The following is a 27,496-nucleotide window of genomic DNA, read 5'->3' as shown; positions in this document are numbered from 1 at the left end:
TACGATGAATTACATTCCCGCAACTTCGACGTCGTGGCGCTGCAGGAAATCTGATGGACAGGACAGAAAGTGTGGAAAAGCGGGCATCGAGCGGCTACCTTCTACCAAAGCTGTCACACCACCAACGAGCTGGGAACCGGCTTCATAGTGCTGGGAAATATGCGCCAACGCGTGATTGGGTGGCAGCCAATCAACTCAAGGATGTGCAAGCTGAGGATAAAAGGCCGATTCTTCAACTATAGCATCATCAACGTGCACAGCCCACACGAAGGGAGATTCGACGACGAGAAAGAAGCGTTCTTTGCACAGCTGCAGCAGACATACGAGTGATCGGATGTCAAAATCGTCCATCGGTGACTTAAACGCTCAGGTAGGAAGGGAGGAAATGAATAGACCGGTCATCGGACCGGATAGTCTGCATACCGTATCGAACGACCAACGATGCATAAACTTTGCAGCCTGCCGCGGAATGGTAGTCCGAAGCACTTTCTTCCCCCGCAAGAATATCCACAAGGCCACATGGAAATCACTTAATCAAGTAACGGAAAACCAAATCGACCACGTTCTAATCGACGCTAAATTCTTCTCCGACATCATGTCCGCACTTACCGCAGTGCGAATATTGAATCCGACCACTACCTCGTTGCAGTATGCCTGCGCTCAAAACTCTCGACGGTGTACGACACGCGTCGAAGTTGGACGCCGCGGCTCACCATTGGGCGGCTACAAGACGGTAGAAGTGGCACTCCCAACGGAAGAGCAGCTAGGCGCAGCGTCTCTTGAAGATGGCTGGAGAGATATTCGATCCGCCATTGGAAGCACCGCAAACGCTGCACTAGGCACGGTGCCCCCGGATCAGAGAAACGACTGGTATGACGGCGAATGTGAGCAGTTAGTTGAGGAGAAGAATGCAGCATGGGCGAGATTGCTGCAACACCGCACGAGGACAAACGAGGCACGATACAAACAGGCGCGGAACAGACAGAATTCATTTTTTCGGAAGAAAAAGCGCCAACAAGAAGATCGAGACCGTGAAGAGACGGTGGAACTTTTTTTCATGTCTTTATTATCGAGACTTTCAGCCCAAGGCAAACGGAGCAACTGTACCGCGCTAATAACGCACTATGAGAAGTTCAACCAGTCACGTGAGGGCCACGTGCCACAGCCCGATATGTGTAAGGACATGAACGGGAACCATCTTACAAACGAGCGTGTAGTGATCCAAAGGTGGCGGCAGCACTACGAAGAGCACCTGAATGGTGATGTGGCATACAACGGTGGCGGTATGATAATGAACCTAGGAGCACGCGCGCAGAACGCTAGCCTCTAATTTTACATTCAACATTATCTTGTACGCAATATTGAATACCAGCCCCATTGTAACGACGGCCTGTAGTTTAAAAAATGATGGAAAAATGAGTCGAATCGAACGGAGCCTTTTTGTTACATCATATATGCTGTAACATTTTCATTCTGTGTAGAACGCAGACGAAGTGACCTCTGATCGTTGGTACAATCAGTTCGTAAATCTGGTCTGTCAAATGAATTGTTTACAAACTGTGGTGGATGATTAGTACTTGGGAAGAGCAAAATAAATGCATTTTATTGCTACTTGTCTGCATGTTGGAGCGCGGACTGAAAGATCCATTGTGAATTGCTAAATAATGTTGGTGGACGCAATCGTATCCTGATGTAGAAGGAGTGAATAAAAGTGATCGATCCGCATTGATCGGTAAAACGGATAAAAGATAATCTATCCTGAAAGTGTCCTGAACCTTGCGCCAAGTTGGAGCGCAATTTCGTGACCCGAGCATTCCGAACATGTGGAGTTGGATTGGTTGGATCCATATACGGCGGACCACAGACCACTGACTTGCAGACGCAAAAGCTCAATTGTGTTAAGACCACAAGACCGAAAGTTGCTTGGGCCGCATATGCCGTTTGTTCGAACAAACCGTTATATAAGGCCATGGTATAAGGCTGAAAATGTGAAAATGTTTCGGCCGAACTGGTTATTTTGCCGGAACAGTCGGTTTGCCCAAACGTGTCAAGTGGACGGGTGTGTCATTACGACCAGTTATTAGATTTATTGTAGCGTTACCCGTATCTTTAGTGTATTATCTAAAAGAAGATAAGTGCATGTCGAATAACTTCATTACTATTGAAAGCAATGCAGTATCGTTGTCGATACAGTTCTTGTTTTGTTTTCTCAAAAGCATTATGACCAGGGTTTGTAGAAATCGCTCTCAATGGATAACGAACAACGATAAAAGAGAGGCAAAAACTGTTCCGAATCATAACAAGCCATGAAACAAATTTATCAAACTTGTATACAAGTGCGAAAAACAGAATCGGATAGGCAGCCCTACAGAAAAATGGTGATTCTCGCTTTGTTTTCGCTAATTTCGTGTTGGTTACTGCACAGCTGTTTGGCCGAACTATTGTGAATGTGAAATGTGAATGTGAAAAGAGAGAAATAATTATATCACCAGTCCTCTGTGAAAATCTGCTTCCGCTGCATACAGTTTAGCCTCAAACGGAGTTCGAAATTCGAGCCTTTCAACCATTTGCAGGCTTACGTAATTTATTTTTTATTTCTGATACTGCTGTTGCTAGCGACGACTTAGTACGATGCATCGGTAATTACCACAACCCCTACGACCCCTAAGTACACATATTACGTAAGCATTTTTTCTGGGATTTTCGACCCTCCCTCCCCCCATGTAAGATTTTTTTCATACAAATGATTTTTTATTTATATGGTGCGTAAGAAAACGACAGACCCCCACTCCCACCATAAGTGCTTACGTAATATGTGTACGGCCCCTTAATGCCCTAGCTCGAAAAATGGATTAAGCCAGGGATCTACTTGGTAGATCTTACACCGTAACACACTACGTCAAAGTGATCTGTTACGGGGAGACTTTTGGCATAAAGGGCCATTCGACCGAACGGCTCATGCAACCGTAAATGTAGTTTAGCTGAACAGACCATATGGTCAGAAATGTCATTTGGCCGAACGGATCATACGACCGTAAATGTTGTGAACGAATTATATGGGCAACAAAACTGTTTGGTCGAACTATTGTGAATGTGAAAAGCGAGAAATAATTATTCATAATTGAAAGGTGTGGAGGAACTAAAGGTGAGCAATGAGAAGAGAAAATGTTTTATTGCACACTTCCTACTGTGAAAGGGGAAGTTTGAAGTCAGAAATAACCCAAAAAACAATTTGAGCTGAAAAAGCCTTTTTTTTCAATGAAATAAGCCCTTCATCAGCATCCAATGCTTGTTATGAACCCAAGTTGCACGTGCTATATCTTCCCAAAAGCACCACTTCTGTTTTTTAGTAATGCACCGCACGCACATCTGACTCAATTCAAAATTGGGTCAGTTTACTGAATCAGAAGTTCAGGCTTAAGATAAACAGTCAATAGTGTCAAGTCTTTTGGCTATTAATTCTTCAAATTGTTCAACTTCCACGCAAAAAAAAACATGTTCAAAAGGAAGCCTATACTTAAAATGATGTGCTTGGATCTATAACCCTTTCTGTCAAACGAATTCCGACATTTTTGGTTAAATGACCCTGTCTGCCAAACGACCATTTAGGCACAAAAGGCATTTTCGATGACCTGTTCGGACAAACGACATTATCGGCCATATGACCTGTTTAGAAAAACAACATTTTCTGTCTTATGACCCATTCGGCTAAATGACAGTTTCGGCCAAATGGCTCAATTTCCAAACGACCCTTATATTCAAAGGTAGTTTTCGGCCAAATCAGGCTAGCTCAAATGACTTTTCCAGTAAAATTTTCAGTTCGGTCGATGTTCCTTTTGGCTGTTTGTCTTTTTCAGCCAAATTATATTCTCCGCCAAATTGAATACGGTTTGAAGAAAAACAGTGGGTAATGTCTGTGACATAACCGCTAAGTGGACGTAGGACTTGACTTGACCGTGCCTTTAAGATACATAATATGTCCAAATTTCTCACATCAACTATTTTGGATAAATAATCGGCGTTGCATACCATTCCTTGGCAAAATCTTCTCATCAAACCGGCACAGAAATCAAATCTACCTCGAACAAGAATCATCAAAAAAAAATCAGGAAGTATCTGTCCGGTCACGAAATATAAGCCTCGACAGTGGCAACCTTCCCACTGAAGGACTGCCTGAAATAAACCACAAGTTGGCTCAGTGGGGGATGTAGACTATATCTCAGCCCTTCCACTGAAGAGCTTTCTAATCCGTGCGATAGCGACTGAAGGAGAACATTATTTTTAACTCTTAGAGCTTTGAAAAAGGCTGTTTGCTTCGGCTAAGTGCAAAAAGTAAGAAAACGATCTTTTCAAATAACCGCGAATTTCTAGTGATAGTATAAAAAAAGACTGAATGCTCTGCGAGCGAATGCACTTTTCTTTTATACTACTTAATTTTGAATCTTCTCTGCTTCCCAATTGGTGGGCCAATCAGCTAGTGTCTTGTATCCCGCTTCTTTGTCAGCCAAAGCGTCCTCATCATCAACGCGTTCGAAAAGGGCTTCTTCTTTTTTACGCTTGTTGCTCGCTGCTGGCGTCTATTTCTTAACGGGACTTTTCGCTTGATACATGCCAATAAGCCGGGCAAGCGAGCTTAGAATTGCAGTTCAGGTGGGAAGTATACGTGTTCTTTTCGGAGACAACATTGTTAGTAGTAGAAGGAAGGAAACACCCAGACATGGGATTTCGGGTGATAAGATTTAGAATTCATAACATGGGACGATCATTCAGTCACGTTCTTTTTGTGTGCGGTCAGTATCAAACAATGTTTTTCTACATATTTTTTTTATCAATGCCAAAAAATCCAACATTAAATTAGACATTAAACATAAAATTAACCATTAAATTTTGATGAAAAATCGATTGATAGTTTATTAATGTTTGAGCTGTTATCGGTGGTTTTTTATCCAAATAAGATTATGTGAAAGATTTGAACATCTTATGAATCTTCAAAGGCATGGTCAAGTGAAGTCCTTTGTCCACTTCGCGGTTAAGTCAGAAAAATTATCCACTGTTAGTTTTAACGCTATTTATGAAAATCACGCATAAAATTTTATCTCTAGAATATTGGATTTGGCACCCAAGTACGACTAAGCGGCTTTCGCGATTTTCGCGGATTTTGTGGTTTTCGCGGATTCGGCGCGGATTTACATAACGATTTTAGGACTTTGTGCGGATTTAGTTTTAGGAGTATTTCAACAAATGAAATTCTATATCTTAGGACGTTTATTTGAAAATTAGCTTTATGTCTATCTAGATGGGCTTTATTCTCGTTAGCAAATGTTTTCGAGAACAAAATTAACGTTTGTAGTTATTTACTAACATCAATTTTCGGATATTAACAAATCCTGTTTGAATTCCATGGTTACACTCTTGAGCATTGATTAAACAAATGTTATGAGGATAGGATGCCACTTGTTGTCATTTTAAACCATTCTAAAGCATGGCGCATTCAAAACATGTCTGTTGAAGGACATGAACACTAGGGTGTCCCAAAAAAAATCGATGTCGAAAAGTCATGGTGCTCTACCCTGAAATGAAAGATATACCTGTCTGGATAATTTTTGTAGAACAAACCGAATTTCTAAAAAATCGTTTAGAGGTCGCGCTAGATCGATTTTTAAAAAATGACCTTTTTTTAGGTAAAAATTCAAATATTGGGTCCTTTCACAATTTTTTTGATGGTCACCCATTCGTTTTATATTTTTTTATTTTTCTGTGGATCTTTGCTAACTTCGAAAATTAGTCAAAAAAATATGATTTTTTCGATATTTAAAAAGTTCTGCAGACTGTAAAAACACATAATACCAAAAACTAATTCATGGAGACAATGGGCAAAGATCCACAGAAAAATAAAAAAATATAAAACGAATGGGTGACCTTAAAAAAAATTATGAAAGGACCCAATATTTGATTTTTTACCTAAAAAAAGGTCATTTTTCAAAAATCGATCTGGCGCGACCTCTAAACGATTTTTTAGAAAATCGGTTTGTTCTACAAAAATTATCCAGACAGGTATATCTTTCATTTCAGGGTTGAGCACCATGACTTTTCGAACTTCGATTTTTTTTGGGACACCCTAATGAACACCCGTCTTTTAAATGCTTCCGCAGAAATTGTTTTTGATGTTGACTTTGAAAAAAAAAATGTTGAAAATTTTTAAAAATGTTTTCCCGGAAGAGTTTTTGCAGAGATTCCCGAGGAATTCCCGCAAGAATTCACGTTGCGATTTCCTTCGAAGTTTATTCAGCTATGATCACAAGAACTTCTGTGAAAAATCCTGAAAATTTAACAACAGATTTTTCGGAAGTTTTTCAGCAGGAAGTCACCAACCAATTTCTGTTAGAATTTCCCATGGGATTTCTGTTGGAATTAATTAATTAATTAGTTTCCGAAAATTTCCTGCATGTTGTTTTTGAGGAATTCACAAAAAATTATGAAAAAATGAAATTCCGCATAAATTTCCGGGGAACCTTTTGCAAGAATGGAGAAATTTCCACAGATGTTCTCGGAGAAACACCCGCAGACAATTTTGGAACGACTTCTTCAGAAATTCCAAGAAGGACCATCTAGATGAGTTGTTATATCAACTGCTTTTTCCTTCATCCTATTTTCAATTTTGTACAAACATGTGTAACGTTGAAGTTAAAACATATACTTAAAATCAGTAATATTATAAAAACGAACTCGAAAAAAGACGTTCACTAAATTGTTGTAATGTTCAGCGTAATATTTAACATTGATATTTAACGTGTGTTTGCTTAGAATTTAGTTTTGGGTCGCGCGGATTTGGCGCAGAATGGATTTTCATGTTGCGCGGAAATGGCGTGGATTTGATTTTAGTCGGCGCGGATTTAGCGCGGAAAATATTTCAGGATTTCCGTACCAACCCTGCAATTTCTATCCAGAAGGGAATTGAAAGCTTTGATATTGATCTCTATCATTGGCTCTCTGAAGAACCGTTTGTTTTTTGGACATACATGCTGCATCATGTGGCTTTTCTTCAGCCTCTGCTCATCACCGATGCCGGCCGGTCTCGGCTCATCACCGATGCCGGCCGGTCTCGGCTCATCACTGATGCCGGCCGGTCTCGGCTCGACTCTGCTGCTGCTGCCGGTATCTGCTCAGCATTGCTGCTTTGTCGGGTCTGTAGGGTGGACTGCTGCTGTACTGGCTAGGTTTCGGCTGATGATGGTGGCTTCGATGACTTCATTCCCTGCTAAAAGGCGTGAGTGCTGTTCAATCGATGATGCGGTTGCTTTGCTTGTCCCGGTCAGAATGAAAGGAAAAAATCGCGTTGCGCTATTTTATGGCTTCTCGGCAGACCCAGCGGCTGCTCATTCGCTGGTGTCTGCACCAATCAGAATGTGGTAATGGAATGATGCAAGAAATATGCGGTACCCATATTTATAGGTTCCCTTGATCTCAATGTTTCTCATTGAAAACAGTTTCATGCCTATTGAAACAAGTTTTTCGGGTCTTATCAAGCATGGACATGAAAGGCATACTTTAAATCTGTCGATTGAGGGGCTTACCGCAGAAATTCGTCCACTGAGACGAACGCTATTAACGTTTAAAATCTTTCAACACAGCGTAACGCGGTCGATTTGAATATTTTGAAATGACACCCGGTATAGTAAAGAGAGACGTAAGTCCTACGTCAAAAGGCAGTTATTCAAAGTGTGGCTTCTGGCTTCGAAGGCACAAATTCTATTCAATCCTGAATGAAGCAACCTGAGGTAATCGCATTGTGCACGCAATTGATATAACTGTTGCAAAATACTCTGTTGCTCTGGACCAAAACCAAAAACGATGCTGGGCACGCCATGTAGTTCAGGAGAACGCAAAGTGAAAAAAAAAATCTACATCGAAGAGCAGGGGTGGCATTGCGCATCTCGATTCGAACGAAACTCTATCGAGTCGAACATGTTTGGCATTACGGCTTTCGATTCGATCTCGAAAACGACTCATCGTTCGAGTATGCTCGAGGAGGTATAAGAATAACGGGATGTTTTGGCATTATGGATACTCGATAGCACACTGGAAAACGACTCAAGTCAAATGAAAAACACTCGTCACCTTTCTAGCTTTCGAATGTTTTTCGAGAGTCATTTCTTGCTGAAAGTTTTTAATCACATTTGTCATTATTTCTCTACGGAAAGAGAATAAACGTTTCATTATTGTATCTTGAAGGAAAGAATGTCATTAGTAGAGGCCTGAATAAGAAAAACGCTGATAGAAAATATGACTCTGCCAAGACTGCAAACAATCTTCTTCTTCAAAGAACAACACATGAAAAGGAAGAATATTTCTTTTTTTTTTTTGGTTTATGCAGATAAAATCTCACAATCCGCTATTTTATGTGTCTACATCACATAACAATAAAATCCAATAAACATTAGAATTTCATTTCATAATCTTTAAATTACATGCATATATTATTGCAAACTAATGTAAAATACATTCAATTTTATTTAAAAATGGCATAAAATCGAATTTGGCCGTTTTCAGTATTTGAGCCAACATTTCGGCTGCTTGACAGATCTCCTGCTCGATTGGCTGCTGTTTTTTGACGGTTCGATTGGCGGCACATACCTATCCGCGTTTCTCTTATTCAGGCCTCTAGCCATTAGTATACCTTATTTTATTGTTCCAGATAATATGCATTAATTATCCCGAAATCCGCGTAAACACGACTTTAACTGAAATCGTTTTTTTTTTGCAGTTTTCACGTATTTCTTGACAATATTGATAAATCGCGTGAAAAATCGATGGAAAAAATCTGCGAAAAACAGAAAAATAAAATTTATTTATTATAAATCCTTCTTTAGCTTTAAATTATTCAGCTCAAAATTGGATCTGTGGCATAAACTCGAATAAACATAAAACTTATATTTTGTGTCGTAATAATATCTCAATTTACAAAGCATATCGTATCGGCATAATGTTTAAATCAATTGCAACCGTTCAATGAATAATATTGCTTTTTATTGTCATTGAGCACAATCTGCTTGTTTATAAATTAACTGCCAATTCGCGACTACGAAGGTAAATTCTTTACACACACTCTGACAGTTCCTAATGGGTTTTTACTGTGGATGGACAAGAAGAGGTGATTGGCGGCCATGTTTTACGCACAGTCTGACAGATAGCAATGAAATTTTGTCATAAGAGTGAGTAGAAGCATTACCTTCGTATTCGGAAATTCATGCCCTGAAGAATGCCTTTCCAACAGGCAACATGCTACACGCAGATGAAATTACTCTTATTCTCTCTGTTTACTCACATTCGCCATGCGCTGCAGGTCGGACGGCATACTAAACACGGAGACAGCTCTCTCTTATTCTCTCAGTTTACTTTGTTTACATTTCGTTTGACAGAACATACTCGATTAAGCTAGTACAGCACCATTCGAAATCTTGTACTACGACTGAATGAAGTCGAACGAAATACATAATGCCGCAATTTTTTCGAAACGAATGCAAAAACGTACGTATTGAGTGAATCGATTTGAGATGCGCAATGTCACCCCAGAAAATCAATCAGTTCGATAGTGATGGTGCTGGGCACGCCAGCTAGTCCGGGAGAACGCGAAGTAAAAAACTAATTTCTGCATCGAAGGACAGACAATGTATTATTGCGGGATCAGTCGCGTTGTAGAAGCTTAGTAAACGAAACATATTGATTTCACGTTGGATTGTTTTGTTACCTTCTCAATTAACTAACTATCCTTTCCTGTAGCATTCACGGAGATACAGAGGAGTCCTCGACCTCTTGCTGCAATAAAAGCCGAACTAATTTCCCTCTCCTTTTCCTAAATCGAATGTGAGGACGTGGTCGGCATCGTTATTGGTCTTGAATTAATTAAACTCCAAAGCATGTATTGTACAGTGAGAATATTCAATTGGTAAGCTGGGATTATTTGTTGTTTCTAGGCTAATCACGACTAGTAACTACGATGTGTACATTCAATCAAGCTAAGCTAAGCTTGGCCACAACTGATGTTCCAGAGTTCGAACACATACTCCGGTTCCTGATAGGACATGCTTTGGTACTTCAGGCAATCGCACCGGTGAAGTTTCGCTCTTACGGCCCCCTTCGTCTAATAACCACACCATCTAAGCCATGTCCGTTCGATCGTCCGGCAAGCAAGCGCCGCACTCCATAATATAGGATCCGTTATATGGAAGATATTTGCGTATCTGTCGTCAATGCACACTGTAAGTAGATTACCCAGTGTCAATATAGCTCACCCTCACAGTGACGTGTTCCGCAACAGAAAGACATGTTAGTGAAGTAAAAAGAGCTTTGCCTTACCTGTTTCTCACTTGATCACCAGAAGAAGAACCATTCATCCTCTGCATGGCGTGTTTGTGGGCAGAGACACCATACAATACTACACCATAAGCTCCGAAACAAATCCAAAGTCTACCCAAGTTCCTCCGAACAAACGCAATCACAAAGCGCTAGAAAAAAAACTCCAGTTGTCCTACTTTCAGCTGATCATTACTCAACCACTATTTAGCCTCCTTCGTCGTCAATATCCGTAAGATTCCTTTCAACGTTAACGTACTACTGTAAACAGCTCTATTGAAGTTAATGATTCCAGCAGATACGTACTGTTCGCCCTGAACTCTTCTAGGTTTCACAGCTGAATAACATCTCCGAACAGCTGGATCAGCGAATGCATACAGGTAAGGCCAAGAACCAGCAATAATGGTCCACCATACTATCGGTGGAATAGGAGGTTTTATAATAACAAGCTACTCGGTCCTCTTGAGAATCCACTCCCACTGCATTCAGTGCTGAATTGAAATTTTTCGTCCTGACCTAAGCAGCACAAGTCAAGTGAAACTGGTTACAACAACGTCATTGTGACTGAACCTAGTCACATATGAGTTACTGTAATCTATGTGCAGCATGTGTGCTACTCGGAAAGTGAATTAACTCGTGACCTTCCAATCATATGTATGTACGTGTATATGATCATCAAAATGGAAGAGTACTAAGGTCTACTTCTGGAAGGTTTCGTTGAACTTGGCCAAGGAAGGCCTGTACTCCAGAACACAACTCTTGGTTGGGTTGTCTCCGGAAGTGTTGGTCCTCGACAGCATCCAAATGCATCCAACACCGGTCATGTCTGACGTATACTTTTGCCTGATGATTCAATGGTGAGATTTTAGCAAATGGAGTTATTTCAGTCTTTAAGTACGATGTCTCGCGAGCAGTCAGCTCGTGGGATCCTTTTTTTGCAACCATGCATTGCCACGGCACGGCACTGATCGTATCGTCGTAGTGTCTTGCGTGGTCGTTAAATTTTCCAGATATTCTAAAAAAAATCCAATCGACCTCTAAAACGGACACTCTGTGCTTGATGTCGATTGAAATATTTGATCCGATTCTGCTGAAAACCTAAAGCTCATATGGACGTAAGTAACGGGTGAACTAGGCTTTCGAATAACTTAAAGTCCCGGATTGATTAAAATGAACAATGCGTTGTAACAAAAGGCATCGCACTTTGAGATTCAGCTTGCCTTTATGATGAAACATCCAGAAGCAGAAGCTTTGAGAGTAAAAAAAGACTGGATGATCCTGCAGAAAACGTTCTCTGTCATTATTAGCTGCTCTTTATGAGTGAACTAGCTGCAGTGGATTCCATCACTGTTCCAAGATAGGTCATTCCAATCATCCAAACAATTTTGAGTCGCATAGCTTTAGCGACACTTCATTGCAAGCATCTTCTTCTTCTTGTTGGCATTACATCCCCCAGTGGGACATTCCCGCCTCGTAGCTAAGTGTTCATAGTTATTAACTCGTCCACCTACCCCAAGCCGAATCGATTCAAGAACATCTCCGATCGACCTGCGGTGCCCAAGCCAAGCCTAACTCGGTACTGAAAAATCTTCATCCAAATATCGCAGATAACATTCCGCACATCGGTTCTGACTTGCCGACTTCGGAATGCGCCTGTTTCCGAAGACTGCAATATCCAATTTTTCTCTCCATACAGCTGTTAATCGAGAAAATCAATCTCTACGCTGCTGTTTCAGCACTTTTATTGGGCAGGCACTTCTCAATACATTGAAAGTTTCCTCTTGAAGATTTCTTTGGATGTTTTTTTTTTCGAGAAACCAATCTACGTCAATCTGCGTCAGTACCTACTATTCAGCAGGTGCTTTCCAAAACATTCAAATTTTCCTCCTAACGATTTCCGTCCTTTGCTATTTTCAAACCGGTCTACTCTGATGTTTCAGTACCATTGGGCCAGCCTCCCAAAATAATGAAATTTTCTTCTCGAGGGTATCCTATCCCTAAGGAGTAATCCACAGGCCTCTCTATTGAACAGGCCCCTCCAACGCATTCAAATCTTTCTCGAAAGGATTTCCGCGCGCCTATAATCGCTTTCCGAAAATCCTATCGACTCTGATATGTCAATACTGTTGGGCAGGCAGCCATCAACACATTTTTCGAAAAACTTATCTTTTCTGATGATTGAGCATCATTGGGCAGGCGTCCCTCGTAGTAATCAAATTTTCCACCCTTTTTGGAAAGTTTGTAAATCGTTCAGTCATTCGGCCGAAAGCCATTTAGTCGAAGGTCACTAAGCCGAAAGAAAACCAGTAGACTGAAACCCATCAGGCTAAAAATTTCGTTTGGCCAAGAAGGTCGTATGGTCGAAAATGTCGTTTGAAATGACGGACCGTTTGGCCGAAAATGTTATTTGGTCGAACGGGTAATTTGGCCGAAAAAGTCGTTCCGCCGTTTGACGTCCCACTTCTCACTGTGAAAAGTGAATAGCGAGAAGTGAGAAATAAGAAATGAGAAAAGATAGAAGGAAGACGTCCCACTTCTAACATCTTACTCAATCTTCTCACTTCATATTTTTTCGCATCTCGCTCCTCACTTTTCATAGTAGGAATTGAGTACTAAGAAATACAGTGAAAAGTGAGAATCATTATTTCTCACTTCTCACTTTGAACAGTGAGTGATAAGAAATATAAAATGGTAAATAAGAATGATGAGTGAAAAGTGAAAAGTAATATGTTTCAGCCAAATGGCATTTTCGGCCATATGTCCGTCATTTTTGAATAATTATAATATCGTTATCGAGATTAAGTTGTATGTTTTAAAAAGCGAGTGCATATTATTGCTAAACGAACCTTCCAAAAACGTTAGAAAGCGGTGAATGATCATTAAGATACAATTAAAATTCAAGGAATTTTCATTTTTTTTAACCTTGTGGTATATTCTCTAATACCACCCTAATCATTATCATCTGCTAGGTGAATATTGATTTACGCTTCCTGCGACAAGCATGCCCTCCGACGCCGACGGCACACGCACTATAGGATTTCGGGCGGTCATTAATCGAAAATGTCATGTCTTCCGAATTATTTTAAAATATTTTCTCTCCATTGTCAATACTCTAATTAAGAGAAATTCTGAATTTGAAGTCTCTAGGTGCACTAGTTCCAAAGATATAAGGTGGCAAAGTCAGAAATGGGTAAAAAAGTTAGCAAATTTTCTGAAAAAATATTTTATTTTCAACTATTTATTGAAATATTTTTTAAATGTTTTTCTTCAATGTTAATACATCATTACAAAGGTTATTGTATAAGCTTTTAAATGGTGTGCAAAAACTAATGGTTACACTGTGAAAAAATTGAAAAAATGCGGAAGCAATATTTTTTCCAAAACGACGCTATTTTCAACTTTGATAGTGAAGAACTTTTTCCTCAGGAATCCCCGGTTCTTTTATGATACACATCAAGGACAAAGCTTCGACTAAAATGTCCTGAAAGAATTTCTTGCCAGTATTTGCAATTAACAGAGTTAAGTCACTCTGATTTTTTTCATTTGTTTTTTACCGTGTTTTGCCTCTCTCGTACTCCAAGGTTAATGCTCATTCCAAAACGAATGTTTGATAGAAGGCCCGGAGACCCCTAGTGGTATATATCAACTAACTCAGCGCGAAGAATTGAGGTGATGTCTGTATGTGTGTGCATGCGCGTCTGTATGTATGTGCGCAAAAGAACGCAATCGCCATTTAGACACTTATTTGTGTCCGATTTTCTCGCAACAAGTTTCATTCGACGGGAAATCTAGTCCCATCGTTTCCTATTGAAAATGGGTCAGACTGAACTATGCGCTCAAAGGGTATGGTCAAAATACATTTATTGGTAATAACTTCGACTTTATTTATAACCATTTGAGCTCATTTAATTAACTTTTCAAAGGAGTAAATGAATAAGAAACCAAATGCAATGCAGCACAACGGTAACGGAAGGATTTAACAGTTCGCTCATATATTTCCTGTCAAATTTTACCGTTTCCGTCGCCATTCCGCTGAAATGCGTTTGGGGCTTGAGTGTTTTGAGTCATTCTCTAACCCTAATTTTCTGAGCTATTCATTAGCTACTGATGGAGAACTAAATATGAGATTTCCTAATATGTAAATATTTATAAATCTCCTGGAATCAATAATTCCCGACATGTTTATTGCAAAAGTAAAGACGAACAATATCTTAGTTAGAACGGAGCGTATGAAATTCCTGCTAGTGTTCATGAATGTCTGGCTAATGGTAGGGAAATATTTATTCACTCATCTACACTTTGAGGTTCACTGGCTGAACAACCAGCGGAAAGTCAATATAAACAGTTGAAGAAATTTAGAACTCATAATGCAAGAAAATGATCAAGAGAGGCAAATGTTGACATTTTCCTTCGTGCCTTACATGAATCAGATCCATTTTAAGCTCGATTTGGATAACGAGGAGACGTTGGAAAAAAATTTTTCACTTAGTTATTCTTATGCCATGCGTAATTTTGTAATATTTGAAGATTTTCAAAAGTTCTTTATCTTCTAATACTTTAGATGAATTTATCTCATCTTCCATCGTTGATGGAATTGAAGAAAATATCATTGAAGACTTAAACCTTGACACAGAAAAGAATGATGCTGTATATAACTTGTAGAAATCATGAAAACAAATCAAAAGTAATTCAAATAGTGTTGTTATTTAAATTAAAAGAATTTTGCTTTTCGGAAGAATGGAGCATTCTTACATTCCACAATGAATGTCCACATTTTTGAGAATATATTAATCTCATTTTTGAATAACTTGTACACGTAAAAATGTCATGGGATTGCGATTTCTAATTTGCTAATACCCTTTTTCAAAAGTTATTTTCAATTCTGATTATTTGATTAACATTTAATGCTTTATGATCCTTCAGATCCTAGTACTTTGTCAAACAAATTGTTCTAAATACAAATTGTGAGGCATGAGAGTGAGAACAAAAAAATATCACGGAATGTCATGAAATTAATGTCATTTAACATGATCGCCGCCATAATGTCCATAAATTGCTGAACTTAGTTTTGTACAGCCCCTTCCTTCTCCTTAAGAAAACGCACGAAATTTCAACTTCCCAAATAGGTTTGCTTTGTCACGTTAATCGAACCTATGAAAAAAATAATTACGTAATTCATAGACGATCCCCAAAGGGGGGGGGGGTTGGAAATTGTATATTCATGCTATTTCGACCATACACAGCTAAAACTAAGTGGAAAATCACTTTAAAAGTCCAATTTTATTTTTGACCGCTCGCTTGTATGGGGATCCCCCATAGTGACACGGACCTGCCACGCGACGGTATCATCCGTTTAAGTGAACCCCATTTTTCATTAACGATCACGTGCCGGTCAGACAAGCATGCTTTCGTTATACTCAACGATTTTCCACACATGTCCCCCGGATATCGGAAAGCGATTAGAATCGATTGAAAATTAATTGCGCAAAGTCTTCGGTTCCATCAATAAGCCTGAGGTCATCGTGAATTATTGCCACCGTTGGCATTCGAAGTGCGTATTTTGATGACAGTAAGCTCATTATTCTTTGGACTACCGTAGTATGCCAATGTCCGAACCGCGTATTTTTGAGTTCACCAAAATAGGATATTTTTCAAAGGGTTTATCAAGTTCAGATTGTATAAACTGCGTTGCATAACAAACAATTAAATGCTATCATAAAATGGCATAAAACGGACCACAACACTAGACATCATCAAAAATAACGAAACACCTTCATCCCAGCAGAAGGATCCCCATGAAGCCTAATCGAACCGGAATGTGGTAACACCCCTTCGAAATCCAACGACACCCTCTCCAACGTGCACCGGCAGGTACGGATCCCGGATCGTTTGTCCGTAAAATTTGCGTGAACGAATCCAATTGCTGACACAGTTGAGTTGGTCGGTCTGGCCTGGTGCAACAATGCGTTCATTCTCCGAGGGAATTTTCGACATTTCGGAAACATCCTACTCCGTCCTCGTTCCCGATTGCTCGGTTTGGGCGTCGAAAATTTGGAATGAATCGATATTTATGGGAATGCAATTGTGGGTTCGGCAGATGGATTGGCGTTTGCTGCAACGGTCAGCATCCGAGCAAACCGAATGGAAAGGACAAGATATCTCTCTGTTTTTGCGGTTTATGGCATGTATGGAAACGAATTAAGACATAGATGTGTCATAAATTAGGCAGCATAATTGATAGCTTCGTTGTTGGGAACAATGTCCTGATTAAAGAAGCGAAACATTTTTCGGGTTAAGACGGGATAGTTGGTGAATTTGTGTTTGAATTTGTATTGAGATTCAGATTGTTGGTCGAAAAAATCCAAGTGATTGAAACGCATTGAGAGAGAGAGAAGAAATTCCTTTCAGCTGGCCTAACGGCCTCTTATGTTCTATCTACAATAAAGGACACAGACTGGGTTGTGTTAATTATCGAGGTATAAAACTTTTGGCTTTCGTGCATTTTAAACGGGAGATTGAAATGATAGGACTGATCATAAACTTTGTCAAAACTAAGACTGGCACACTCTAGAAGCAGAATGGATTTATCAATAGAAAAAGTCATTTCATTATTGTGAAGGAGTAATACCTACGGTAATACGATAGTGATTGAATAACTACAACAATTATATTCTAAATTTTTTCATTGCTAATATAAAGTCAAACTGCTCCGGTGCTCCGATAGCCAGAACCAGAATCGTTGAAAGACATGACTTTCCTCTGAAACAAAGCACCATTATCGGTTTCGCAAAAGGATTTACGACCCAGTTGATCATTTTCCCGTATTCCCTCTCCCCCGAAAAAACAAAAAGTTTAACTCAGAACGTGTACCAGCTGGATCGGAAAGATTGATTATTAAATATTGAAGTTTCGATATCGAACACGGCTGACGAAGGCATCAGCAACTTTAGCCGCCGGGTACCCCGCCGACACAGCTCCCTGGCGGAAAATCACCGATCAAACAATAAAAGGAAAGTTCTGCCTGTTCCAACGACTTTCACACTTCACTATCCTTCCTCAAAGGCAGAGCGTATTTTATTACTGTTCGATTTCATTACCGATTGCAGGTTGGGATGATGAAAGCATCAATACCGTCTCGCCGTCACCGGTCTGTCCCACAATTACAATTTGCCCAAAGGGAGTCGGTAATGAAATATTGCTCCAACCGGGGATTAAGTATGAATGGGAAAAGTTGGCCTTTTGGATGAACAAAAACAGACTACCTTTTCCACCTCCACCCGGAGAAACATCACTCATAAAGAGATAGGTGATGGTGGTTGGAGTTTTTGATTGCTCCCACGAGCCGTTAAGAGCCCACTGCCGCCCAGCGGGTAGTCTTCATAAGCTCGTTCAAAACCCATATGTCATAGTTTAGGGCCTGAACCAGCAATGCCAACTATAGAGAATTCCCAGGAATATGTTCCACGGTTTTCATATCTCGCATTTACTGAAAATAGGGATTTTCAAGCATGATAAAGTATGACTTGGCATCCCTGACCTAGATAGACGCGTCATCCTAGCAGACCCATTCAACGGTTAATGCTCCACACCTGAGCCGAAACAGAGCCCGTTTGAATTAGTGCGAGTCGTTCTATTCACCAAGTCCTAAAACAATGTTTGCTCGGTCGTTCGATCGAATCAGTAGGGTCCATCAACCAAAATAGGCGAGAAGCCAGAAAAAAAGACCCTGAAACGAAAATCGCGGCACCATCTCGTCTCTGCACTCAACTGAACCTCGCAAATTTGATGGATAAAATTTAATTTGCAATTGTGATAGGTAGCGCTGCTGCTCGGCGCCGACAACTCCATTGCTGCGGATTTTCTGCGATGGTGCATGGCAAGGCTAATTCCAACCGATTTATCCGTGCGATCCCGTCCATGCCAGCTTCGTATGATGGTGGTAGGAATGCTGGGGTTGATATGCGGGATTGCATCGTCTCTAGCGGGCTCAGCAGAGCCGCAGATGGAGCATATGTTCCGGATTGAATGGAAATTTCATTTAGGTTGGAGAAAAAAAGCGGTACAACTATCACCACCACCGCCACGCCTCTACTACTACTGCTGGACACCCAACATCAGAGAGTAAAATATGCACCACTGCAAATGGGAACAGAATTTAGTACGGCTGGACAAAAGTGTTGTTTGTTTGCGTGTTGTGTTAGCATGTTTGTTGACGAGCTGCCATCATGTAAGATTTGCCTACCAAACACTGTAATTGAATCAACATTTCAGTAGTCTTTAAAAAAATACCGAAAATCAGCATTCAAATTTATACATACAGATCTTTACGTCAGGTAACAGTTTAAGACATGTGTCTTTATTAACCATTTTAATAAAGAATTAATAATAATAATAATAATTCATCAGGGGTCTGGTAACGTGGTTGGTCACGGTTAGATTCCCGCCATTGCATGAGTCTGTATCTTGTGGGGCAAGTAAAATGGTGTATGCCCATGGTGTGGAGAAAAGTTTTCAACCTGAAAACATTCTAGACCGAACCGAAAATCTAACTTGCCATCTCCGGATAGGCAATCCAACGTCTTTACTAACAAGGCTAATGGAGACCCCAAAATATTAAGTACTGATGGTGAAAAACCCTCTATTCCATTTTTTTTTTTGCACCAGCTCAAAAACCAATGATATCAATCAGTGTTTCGACTTTTCATTTCAATGAGACCAAAAACCAAGCGTTTTTTGGGTCAAGGAAGAATCTTTTTCCGTTGTTTATGTTTCTTCAGAATTATCCTTGGAAGATAAACGAAAATCTTGCCTGTTAGATTAAAATCCTTTTTCGTTCCATCACATTTACCTCTCATTTATTTTTGCGAGAATTGTCGCAGAACACACGTGAAGCGTGCCGAGTCCTCTCTGGAGTGGCCTCAGCCATCTCCAGCTTCTAGGGAATGTGATATGGTCGGTGCAGAGAAGAACAAGTTCTACCTTAACTCTAATTTATTAATTCTAATTACGTGTTATATATACATTGTCAGGTAACTATCGAGAGGTAAATATTCATAATTATTTACCCGTCGATGAGCTGCCTGTTTTTATCATCCTAAACTACCTCGACGGGTAGTTGGTAAAGGACAATGTAGTGGTAGACCACCACACACGCTTAAAATCAATAACACAGAGATGTGTTTGCATCACACAAAACGGACCTAATGCGGAACATCCCCTAGATGAGCGACAGTTACACAGGCACAAAAATGCCTCGTACGGTCGTGATAACAGTCCTTCTCAACATGTAAACGTTTGTACAGATTCCTTGTTTCATGAGGAACCAAATACTGTTGAAAATATTGAAATCCAAGCTTCAATAAAACCACACGAGCTATTTTTGTGGCTCTGTAACTATCGGTCATCTAGGGGATGTTCCGCATTAGGTCCGTTTTGTGTGATGCAAACACATCTCTGTGTTATTGATTTTAAGCGTGCAGTTGCAAAATTGTATGGCCACGCCGGGATTCGAACCCAGAATAGTAACAATAATAGCCATAGGGATGCGCTTACTCTAGCCACACGCCACCACGCCACATAAGCTACTTTGCATTGATGATGCCACGAAAAGACTCGAATATGAAAGAAAAAGAGCAAACCACCGTTTGACGGCAATCCAAGTGAGCGAAAAGGGGTCACTCTCCAGGCTGTTTTTCTTTCCCGAAAAGTGATTTCTCCCCGAAAATTTTCGTGAGGGAGCATCCTGTGCTACTGAGATTGCGTGAGCATTACGAATCCTGCTACCTATCAATACTATTTCGCCAATACTTCATCATAGTCGGCTTTGGTTTTGATTGACATTTAGACGAATGATGCATTTTGATCAAATGACATTTCGTCAAAGGGACATTTGGTCGAAAGGAAATGGGGGTTTCTTATTCTTTTCATTGATACTTTTGCTTTCACTCAATAATAAATCTTATATATAAAAATGAAATGGTCTGTGTTCGTATCCGCATAACTCGAAAACGACTGGATGGATTTTTTTCATTTCTTCAGCAGCTACATTCGTTATAGTTTCCGACGGGTTTATATGATATATTCTCATGCAAAAATTATTAGTTACGTTGAGTAAATAGTGAAAAACTAAAATTAAGAATCGAATGGAAACTTCGCATGGGCAGAACGCGCATTTACGCCTACTATGCAGGACAACGTTTGCCGGGTCGACTAGTTTAGTATAAAACTCACTTTCAACCATAATTCATTAATTATTGACCGAAAATTTTATGTCGACCAAATGGTTCTAATGTCTATTCGACGTAATGTTTTTCGGGCCAAGTGTCATTTGAAGAATTATTCATGGAAAATTCAAAGATTTTAATGAAATATGATAGCAAAAAATGTTCAGAGGAAGCAGAAAAAAAAATATTTGAACTTATTGATCCAGTATTTAGTATACTTAATGAAATTAAAAAAAAAAATACTGGAACTGATTTCTGTAGAATTTTTGTTCTTTTTTGTTTGTAAAAGTGCTGTTTTTGCTGATGGACTCTAAACTGTTGAATCAGTAGCATCAACATTTTTTATTACTGCCAGAATTATAAGCTTTTTTTTAGGTCAAGTGTAAAACTCAAACTGGTTGAATCAATAGGGGCAATGGTCAGATGTACTTTTGTTATCTCAGATGTGTTGTCTGAACATGGCTGTTTTATGAAGTTCTTGCATAGTTTCGGAATTGCAAACTTCCCGGAATATACGGAATACATCGGTGAAGTCTGAAATAGAATCGGTGGAGCACGTCATATAACCTTTCCACGTTCCTAAAATTATTGGAGTGCTATGCTACTTGTTAGCGGCATAGATACGAACTTGGTCAAACCCGTAGATAGGAAGCAATGGACGCTAAACTCACCCATGCAAGAAACATGCACGGCGGATGCTGCCTGGGCGCTTTCCAACCCCCACACGATCTGAGATGTCTTCTGAGGTGTCTGGTTGCAGATTTGTTTACCTTACTACAAGCAAAGGTACGATACACTGAAAACAACCTTGCTTTTTAAGAGTTACAGTTTCATGAAAAGTAAAACATTTTTCCAAACAAATTCTGAAAAAAAAATGTCTATTACTTTGTAAAAATAGCTAATCAAAGTTACACAATACATTGGCCATACGGCACTGGGATTGGTTTCCTTCTCAGCACCCTCAGTGCATGTGGCATTCATTAGGTGGGATCCAATTCTCACACACTCACTCCTGTGTTTTGAGCACATTTAAGTGTACATAGCGCCAACGTAACAGATCTCCATCATTGACTTTGGCCCATGTCTATTTCCTATCGATTTCGTTAATGCTCTGTTAGGGTTTCGTCGCTAGGAGATCCAAGGTCTGCCGCTGCTGCGATGTCCTGCCAGATTCCTGTCCAGCTCTTGCTTGCAGACTTCGTCTCTGCTCTTACGAGGTCGGCATACGTCCACTCACACTGTGAATTTGCTTTTAATATCGGATTTTGATGGACGTTGACATCGGTTGATAAATACTTGTAATCCTATGTGATCTCTGCTAATGCTCTGCAAATCTCACTGGCGTATAACATCGAAGATTTCACGTTGCGTATTTTAGGTTTGGTGCATTGCCTGATCCGATTGGATCTCCATGTTCTATGTTGATCTTGATCTGCCGCCCGATGATGACTGGCTTTGGTTTTTGACCTTCTCTACTGTTTGTCCGGCTGCCGTAGAGTTGAAGTTGTTCACATCCAACGGGTCTTATTGACGTTGATAAGTGGGAGCGTACGGCCAGTTCATTCAGTTTACTCTACATGATAGAGCTCTGTTGCGTTCGTAAAGCAGTATCATCATCTGGTTTGAGGTCGTTCGATTGCTCTTTGGTGGTGGGATGCTAGAGCGGTCCATGATTATCGTAATGGACGAAACGGCAACAACAACAGAGATATTATACCTCCATCCTTGCCTCACTGTTGCGACTCCATTGTGCAGGACTATGGATTTTGTCTAGACCCCCCTTGCTTCTAGGGACGTCCCACGGTTTTTCGTGATTCAGACGATCGAAAGCTTTTCCGTGGTCAATCAGTACCAAATAGAAGGATTCTTGAAATTCATTGACGTCGGAATCCTGTCTGCTGCCGTCGGAAAATTGTCAACCTTTCCCAATATCCGAATTAGGATAAGTCGTCAAAGTTGGAGGAAGTTGTTCTAAGTGGTCGAGCCAAGTCAACATTTCAGCTGTTCAGCTGGATCGGTCAGTAACTGACATGTCGCGTATTTCTCTAGCATCTACGGGTTTGTCCTTGCTCAAATCAGGTGTCGTGAAATATTGTGAAGAATGCGATTATCGCCGGTTGTTTCAGCTTTCCTCCCATCGTCAACCCGTCAACCGGGAAGTCCACCTGCTCCCACTTCTCCCGTCTGCAGACAGCAGCTTGCAGGACTAATATTTGGTTTCTCTGGAAATGGATCTGTTCAAAATTGAGACGTTGCCTTTTGACGTAAACTACGTCTAAGGGGAAGACTCGGATACAGGGTGACAAATGAAAATTTCCAAATTCGAGACCGTCACGAAATCATGTAAGATTTTGAACTTGAATAGCGCCTTTATCTTCCGATGGATTTTTGAGATTTATATATCAATCCACTCGGAAATTCTCTACCAATTTGTCAATTATATTGAAACTTTGGGTTATGAACGTTAAAATAGGGTATCGGATCATTTTGGCAGCACCCTCTTTTCTTGTCCGCAAGAGTCTCGTTTCGGCCGTCGCCGTTCAGTGCGGTTGGTTTTTGGACTCTGCTTTTTGTGCGGTGTTTCGCACAAAAAGTAGAACAATGGAGCCGGACCAGTGACCGCGGTCGAAACAAAGGTAACAGAAATGCGTAATGTACTGCATGGAGTATAAAAAGTGATGCAGATAGGGGCATGTTTGTGCAGGCATGAGACGATTAATTGTTATCAATGCCAATGCCCTTGCTAGTAATGCAATCATTGCAATGTAATTGCACAAACATGTTTATATTAAAAAAATACTTTGGAAAAATGTTGAGCTTTTTTTTTTGCAAACTGAAAACTAATAAGGCCGTTACCCATATTTATTAAAGATTCCCCCAAACACACGCGACGCGACAGTCGCGACGCGATTCTATCGCTTGGCGACAGCGATTCTGTCGTCGTTGGTATGGAAGCGTAAATAGAACATTGGCCTGCAGCGACCCAACGATAGAATCGTGGCGACTAGTTGTCGCCGTCGCGGCGATGGAATCGCTTAGGTTTGGGGGAGCCTTAAAAATTATGGTCTACGCAAGGTCAAGGTCTACTGGTCTACGCAAAGTCAAGAGGGAGGGGGTAATCTTCTTCTTCTACTGAATCGAGCGGCGTGAAAATTTTAATGCAGAGGTTTTGGGGGCCGGGAAGGTTCTTAAGATGGTTCGAGACCCTCTCCTCTTTGAAACCTGGCTCCTATACAAATGATACATCAATTCATCATAACTCGAGGTCAAGCAAATGGAACCAAATCTGGCGTGTGGAGGTTTTGGAAGGGAAGATATGTTTCTGCGTAACTCGAGAACTATTCAGAGAATAAATCAATTTTAGGTGAAACAAAGTTCGTCGGGTCTGCTAGTAAAAGATAAATATTAAAATGAAAAAAAACTCCTCGGATTTGTTAAAGAATGTTTTGAAAGTTCTCAAAATTTACCGGAATTTTTTTTTAATGCCCCTTAAATTGTTATTTTTGAGCAAAACAATCCGAAGGGGGGGGGAGCATATTTTATAAAAATATTTTTATCGGCCTTATAATATTTTGTCCAATTAAATGCGCGCCTGAACCAGAAGGATTTAACTTTGATTCAGGAAGTGTGAATGCACTTAAGATATTTTTATAATACGTGGGTGCAATCATGCGGTACTTATTGTACACGACAAAAGCTTTGGAACGCATACGTTCTTGAAACGGGCTATATGAGTTACAATAGAGCTATCACCTTCTTGCTCCCTGATTCAAAAGTCTTGCAATGATAATATTAAAATGGTTGCACGAATATTTTATCCATAGTGACACTCAGTGTTGGTATAATCATACTCAAATCTGAATAATCGAGATTTCATGCACGAGCTAACTCGCCTGCGATTCTGTAGGGGGAGCATCGCGCTTGAGTTTCACAGCCAGAATCGCATCGCTTCGATTACTCGCCGAAAAATGATTTCGTTCGTAAAAGCGTCAAAACGCAATCGAGGCGCATGTTTTGTTTATATATGCAATTATTGGCCATTGTTTTAGACGAAAAACAGATAATTCAATGCATTCAACAATGAAGAACACGTAAATATCATGCAATGATGCAAATTGCTATTCAAATCATGAGCAAATCTCTGGGCTATGATTCTGATGGGATTTTACTCACGCATGGTTTGAATCGCCGATGAGATTTGAGATTTTGAGATTTTACCAACACTGGTGACACTGTCAAACAGTGGGAGTTAGATTGTAATAACACACACACCCTCTTTTCTCGTCCGCAACGTTTACTACTCGCGCGCATCACAACCAAATTAATTGGGTTTTGGTACATGATAGACATTTTATGATTTCTAGTGATGCACGAAAAACAAGATATGCCTATGATTGAAATGTTTCTGAATAATAAATGTTGCAAACGGAAAAGAGGATGCTCCCCTAGGGCTTCTTCTATTGAAATATTTCATCAAATGCTTCGAAACCCAAATGTAGGCAACTCGGATCCAAGAAAGGCATCATTACCACTGAGGAATAAATTTGGGTTTTCATAGTAAATTTTTTAAACAATTGTCGTATCCAACAATTTTCATATCTTAAGATACGCTAGTTTTGTTTGAAACCAGTGACATAAGTAATCAAATGAATTTCCTAAAAATATTCATGCATGATGGCACTACAATCCTCAATGAACAAAACTGCCTTACGTAGTTTACGTTGGGCGGTTGTGTCTTGTACATAACCCTTCTGATTTTTTAGTTTTGAGTTGACTATCATCTTCTTATTGGGGAGATCCGATAACGCATCGTTTGGATTCAACGGCGGGAGCAGAGACACGGGTGACGAATCAAAATAGACCGACTAGAAGTGGGCGGCGAAGAATGCTTTTATCATAACCAGCGACAACAGCTTGGATTAAAGAAATAGATTACAGATGTAACCCTACGGATGATTGAAGAGCGTATAGAAGCAAAGATTGAGGATCGGAAAGAATCAGAGGGGTAAAGTACGAGTCCCGTCAACGGTATGTGTCTCAAGTCTCAACCAGTGTTATTCCAAAAGCAGCCATCCAAAGTACGAAATCAGAAGGGCCCCCAAGTTCGATCGGCTGTCGGCGGAGGTGTTCAGGGTTGACCCTATGGTGTCTGTGTGAATGTTGTAACAACTATTATGTAATATTCTGCCAGTTCCGCATCATTCGGAAGCGGGTCAATAAATTGGAAGTGTTCTTTTTTTTGCTACTCAACGACTACAGGAGGGATTCTTGTTGTCTAAATCACGAAAATTAGAGTGGTGCATAGGAATGCAAGGGATTTTAAGATAGAGTCGAAGCTTTGTCTGACTCCATTCGGATAGTCGCTGATATGAGGCAAGGATGCATTTCATCTTCACTCTTACTTATCAGCGTAATCGATAAGATTTTGGTGGGTGCGATAGACTACGTACCATACCTTGAGCTGCTTTGGCAGTTTATTGTTGTGGAACTACTATATGACTCTGATTTCGCTAATGATCACGAGTAGACAACGAGCTGACCGTATGCTTCTTTGCGGCGGGTCTAACCATCAACGTCAGGATGACCAGGTGGTTAAGTGTGAACGGGAACAGCCTATCAAACTTTGCAGTAGCCGAACGATCGGAGGATTTCAATATCTTGACCAGTACTAGAATTTCTCATTTTCAATGAGAGATGTCACGCGATGTTTACATACCTGCCCCTTTCAATATCTATAGAAATGCGAAGGATGAATGGCATGCTACATAAATCTCAAAAAATATTTGTTATCAGTGCAAACTAAGTGCAGGAGATAATCTTTTTACCTCATACTTCATTCCTTATCACCACTTTCTTCTAAAACACCACCATTTTCCATAAATTTGCAAAATACCTGATTTTCCCATACATTTTAACGATTTATAACTACCATTCTTCCATGAGCTCATGGTGAAAATTGTGAAAATCTCAAAACATAGAGTAGCAGGTTTAACAACACAGATAGAAACGCCGGTATCGCCACTCAGTGACGAGTACCGTAAACATGGTGCACGAAAGGTTGTTGTCTACACTTTTTACTGCTGCTGCACCCTGGTAGTAAATGTCATCGAAATAAACAGTCCGTCCCTTATTCGTAATAGGAGATCGTCAGTTGCATTCTAGCAAAAATTCCGCTTGAGGCCCTTCCTAAATATTTTAACAACAGCCACTACACCTGATGGTATAATTGCAATATTTCCATTGTCAGGCGACAGGTGGTGTTGCTGTGTGTTTGTATCAATGTAATATTGCATATACAATAGTGACATCTGCTGTTCGATATCGTAAGCTTTCAATGTTCCTTCCACACACACGAGGTGGAGAACAGTCTTGAAAAAATTTAAAGTATACAGCTAGAATTTAGTATGGAGGTACAATGAAATCTCTTTTATTGTTTAGAACTGTAAAACAAGTCGTGGGAACAAAAAATCTAAAAATTATTTGTTGCTTTTTGACCTAGGTTTCATATTGATGCGATGCGTAGTTAATGAGAACGGATGATTTGTCCATACAAGGAAATTCATTTTACTTTAAATGTTGTGGCGCCATCTCGTTCAAACAGCACCTTTGTCTTTGCCTTATTGATATGGATTGTAATAAGGTACCAGTCAAAACGATTAATACAAGAGATGGCGTTTTTTCAGTGGTAGTAAAATCGAAATTTCATCACTATAAAACTACTAACCAGTGCAAACTAAGTGCAGGAGATCGAAGGAGATCATCGAAGTAAACAGTCGGTCCCTTATTGGTATTGATTGCTAGCTTAACCAACGTAGGGTAAAATGCCCAATAGTGGACCCCCTAGTAGCGGATTTTTGCTCTTCCTGTCATAAAGAGTAAAAATTTTCAACATATTAATTCTGCATGATATCTAATACCAA

Source organism: Armigeres subalbatus, chromosome 2 (assembly GCF_024139115.2).
Source record: "Armigeres subalbatus isolate Guangzhou_Male chromosome 2, GZ_Asu_2, whole genome shotgun sequence".
NCBI classification, from domain to species: Eukaryota; Metazoa; Arthropoda; class Insecta; order Diptera; family Culicidae; genus Armigeres; species Armigeres subalbatus.
The sequence above is the reverse complement of the archived record's forward strand: the minus strand, read 5'-3'. Positions refer to the sequence as shown.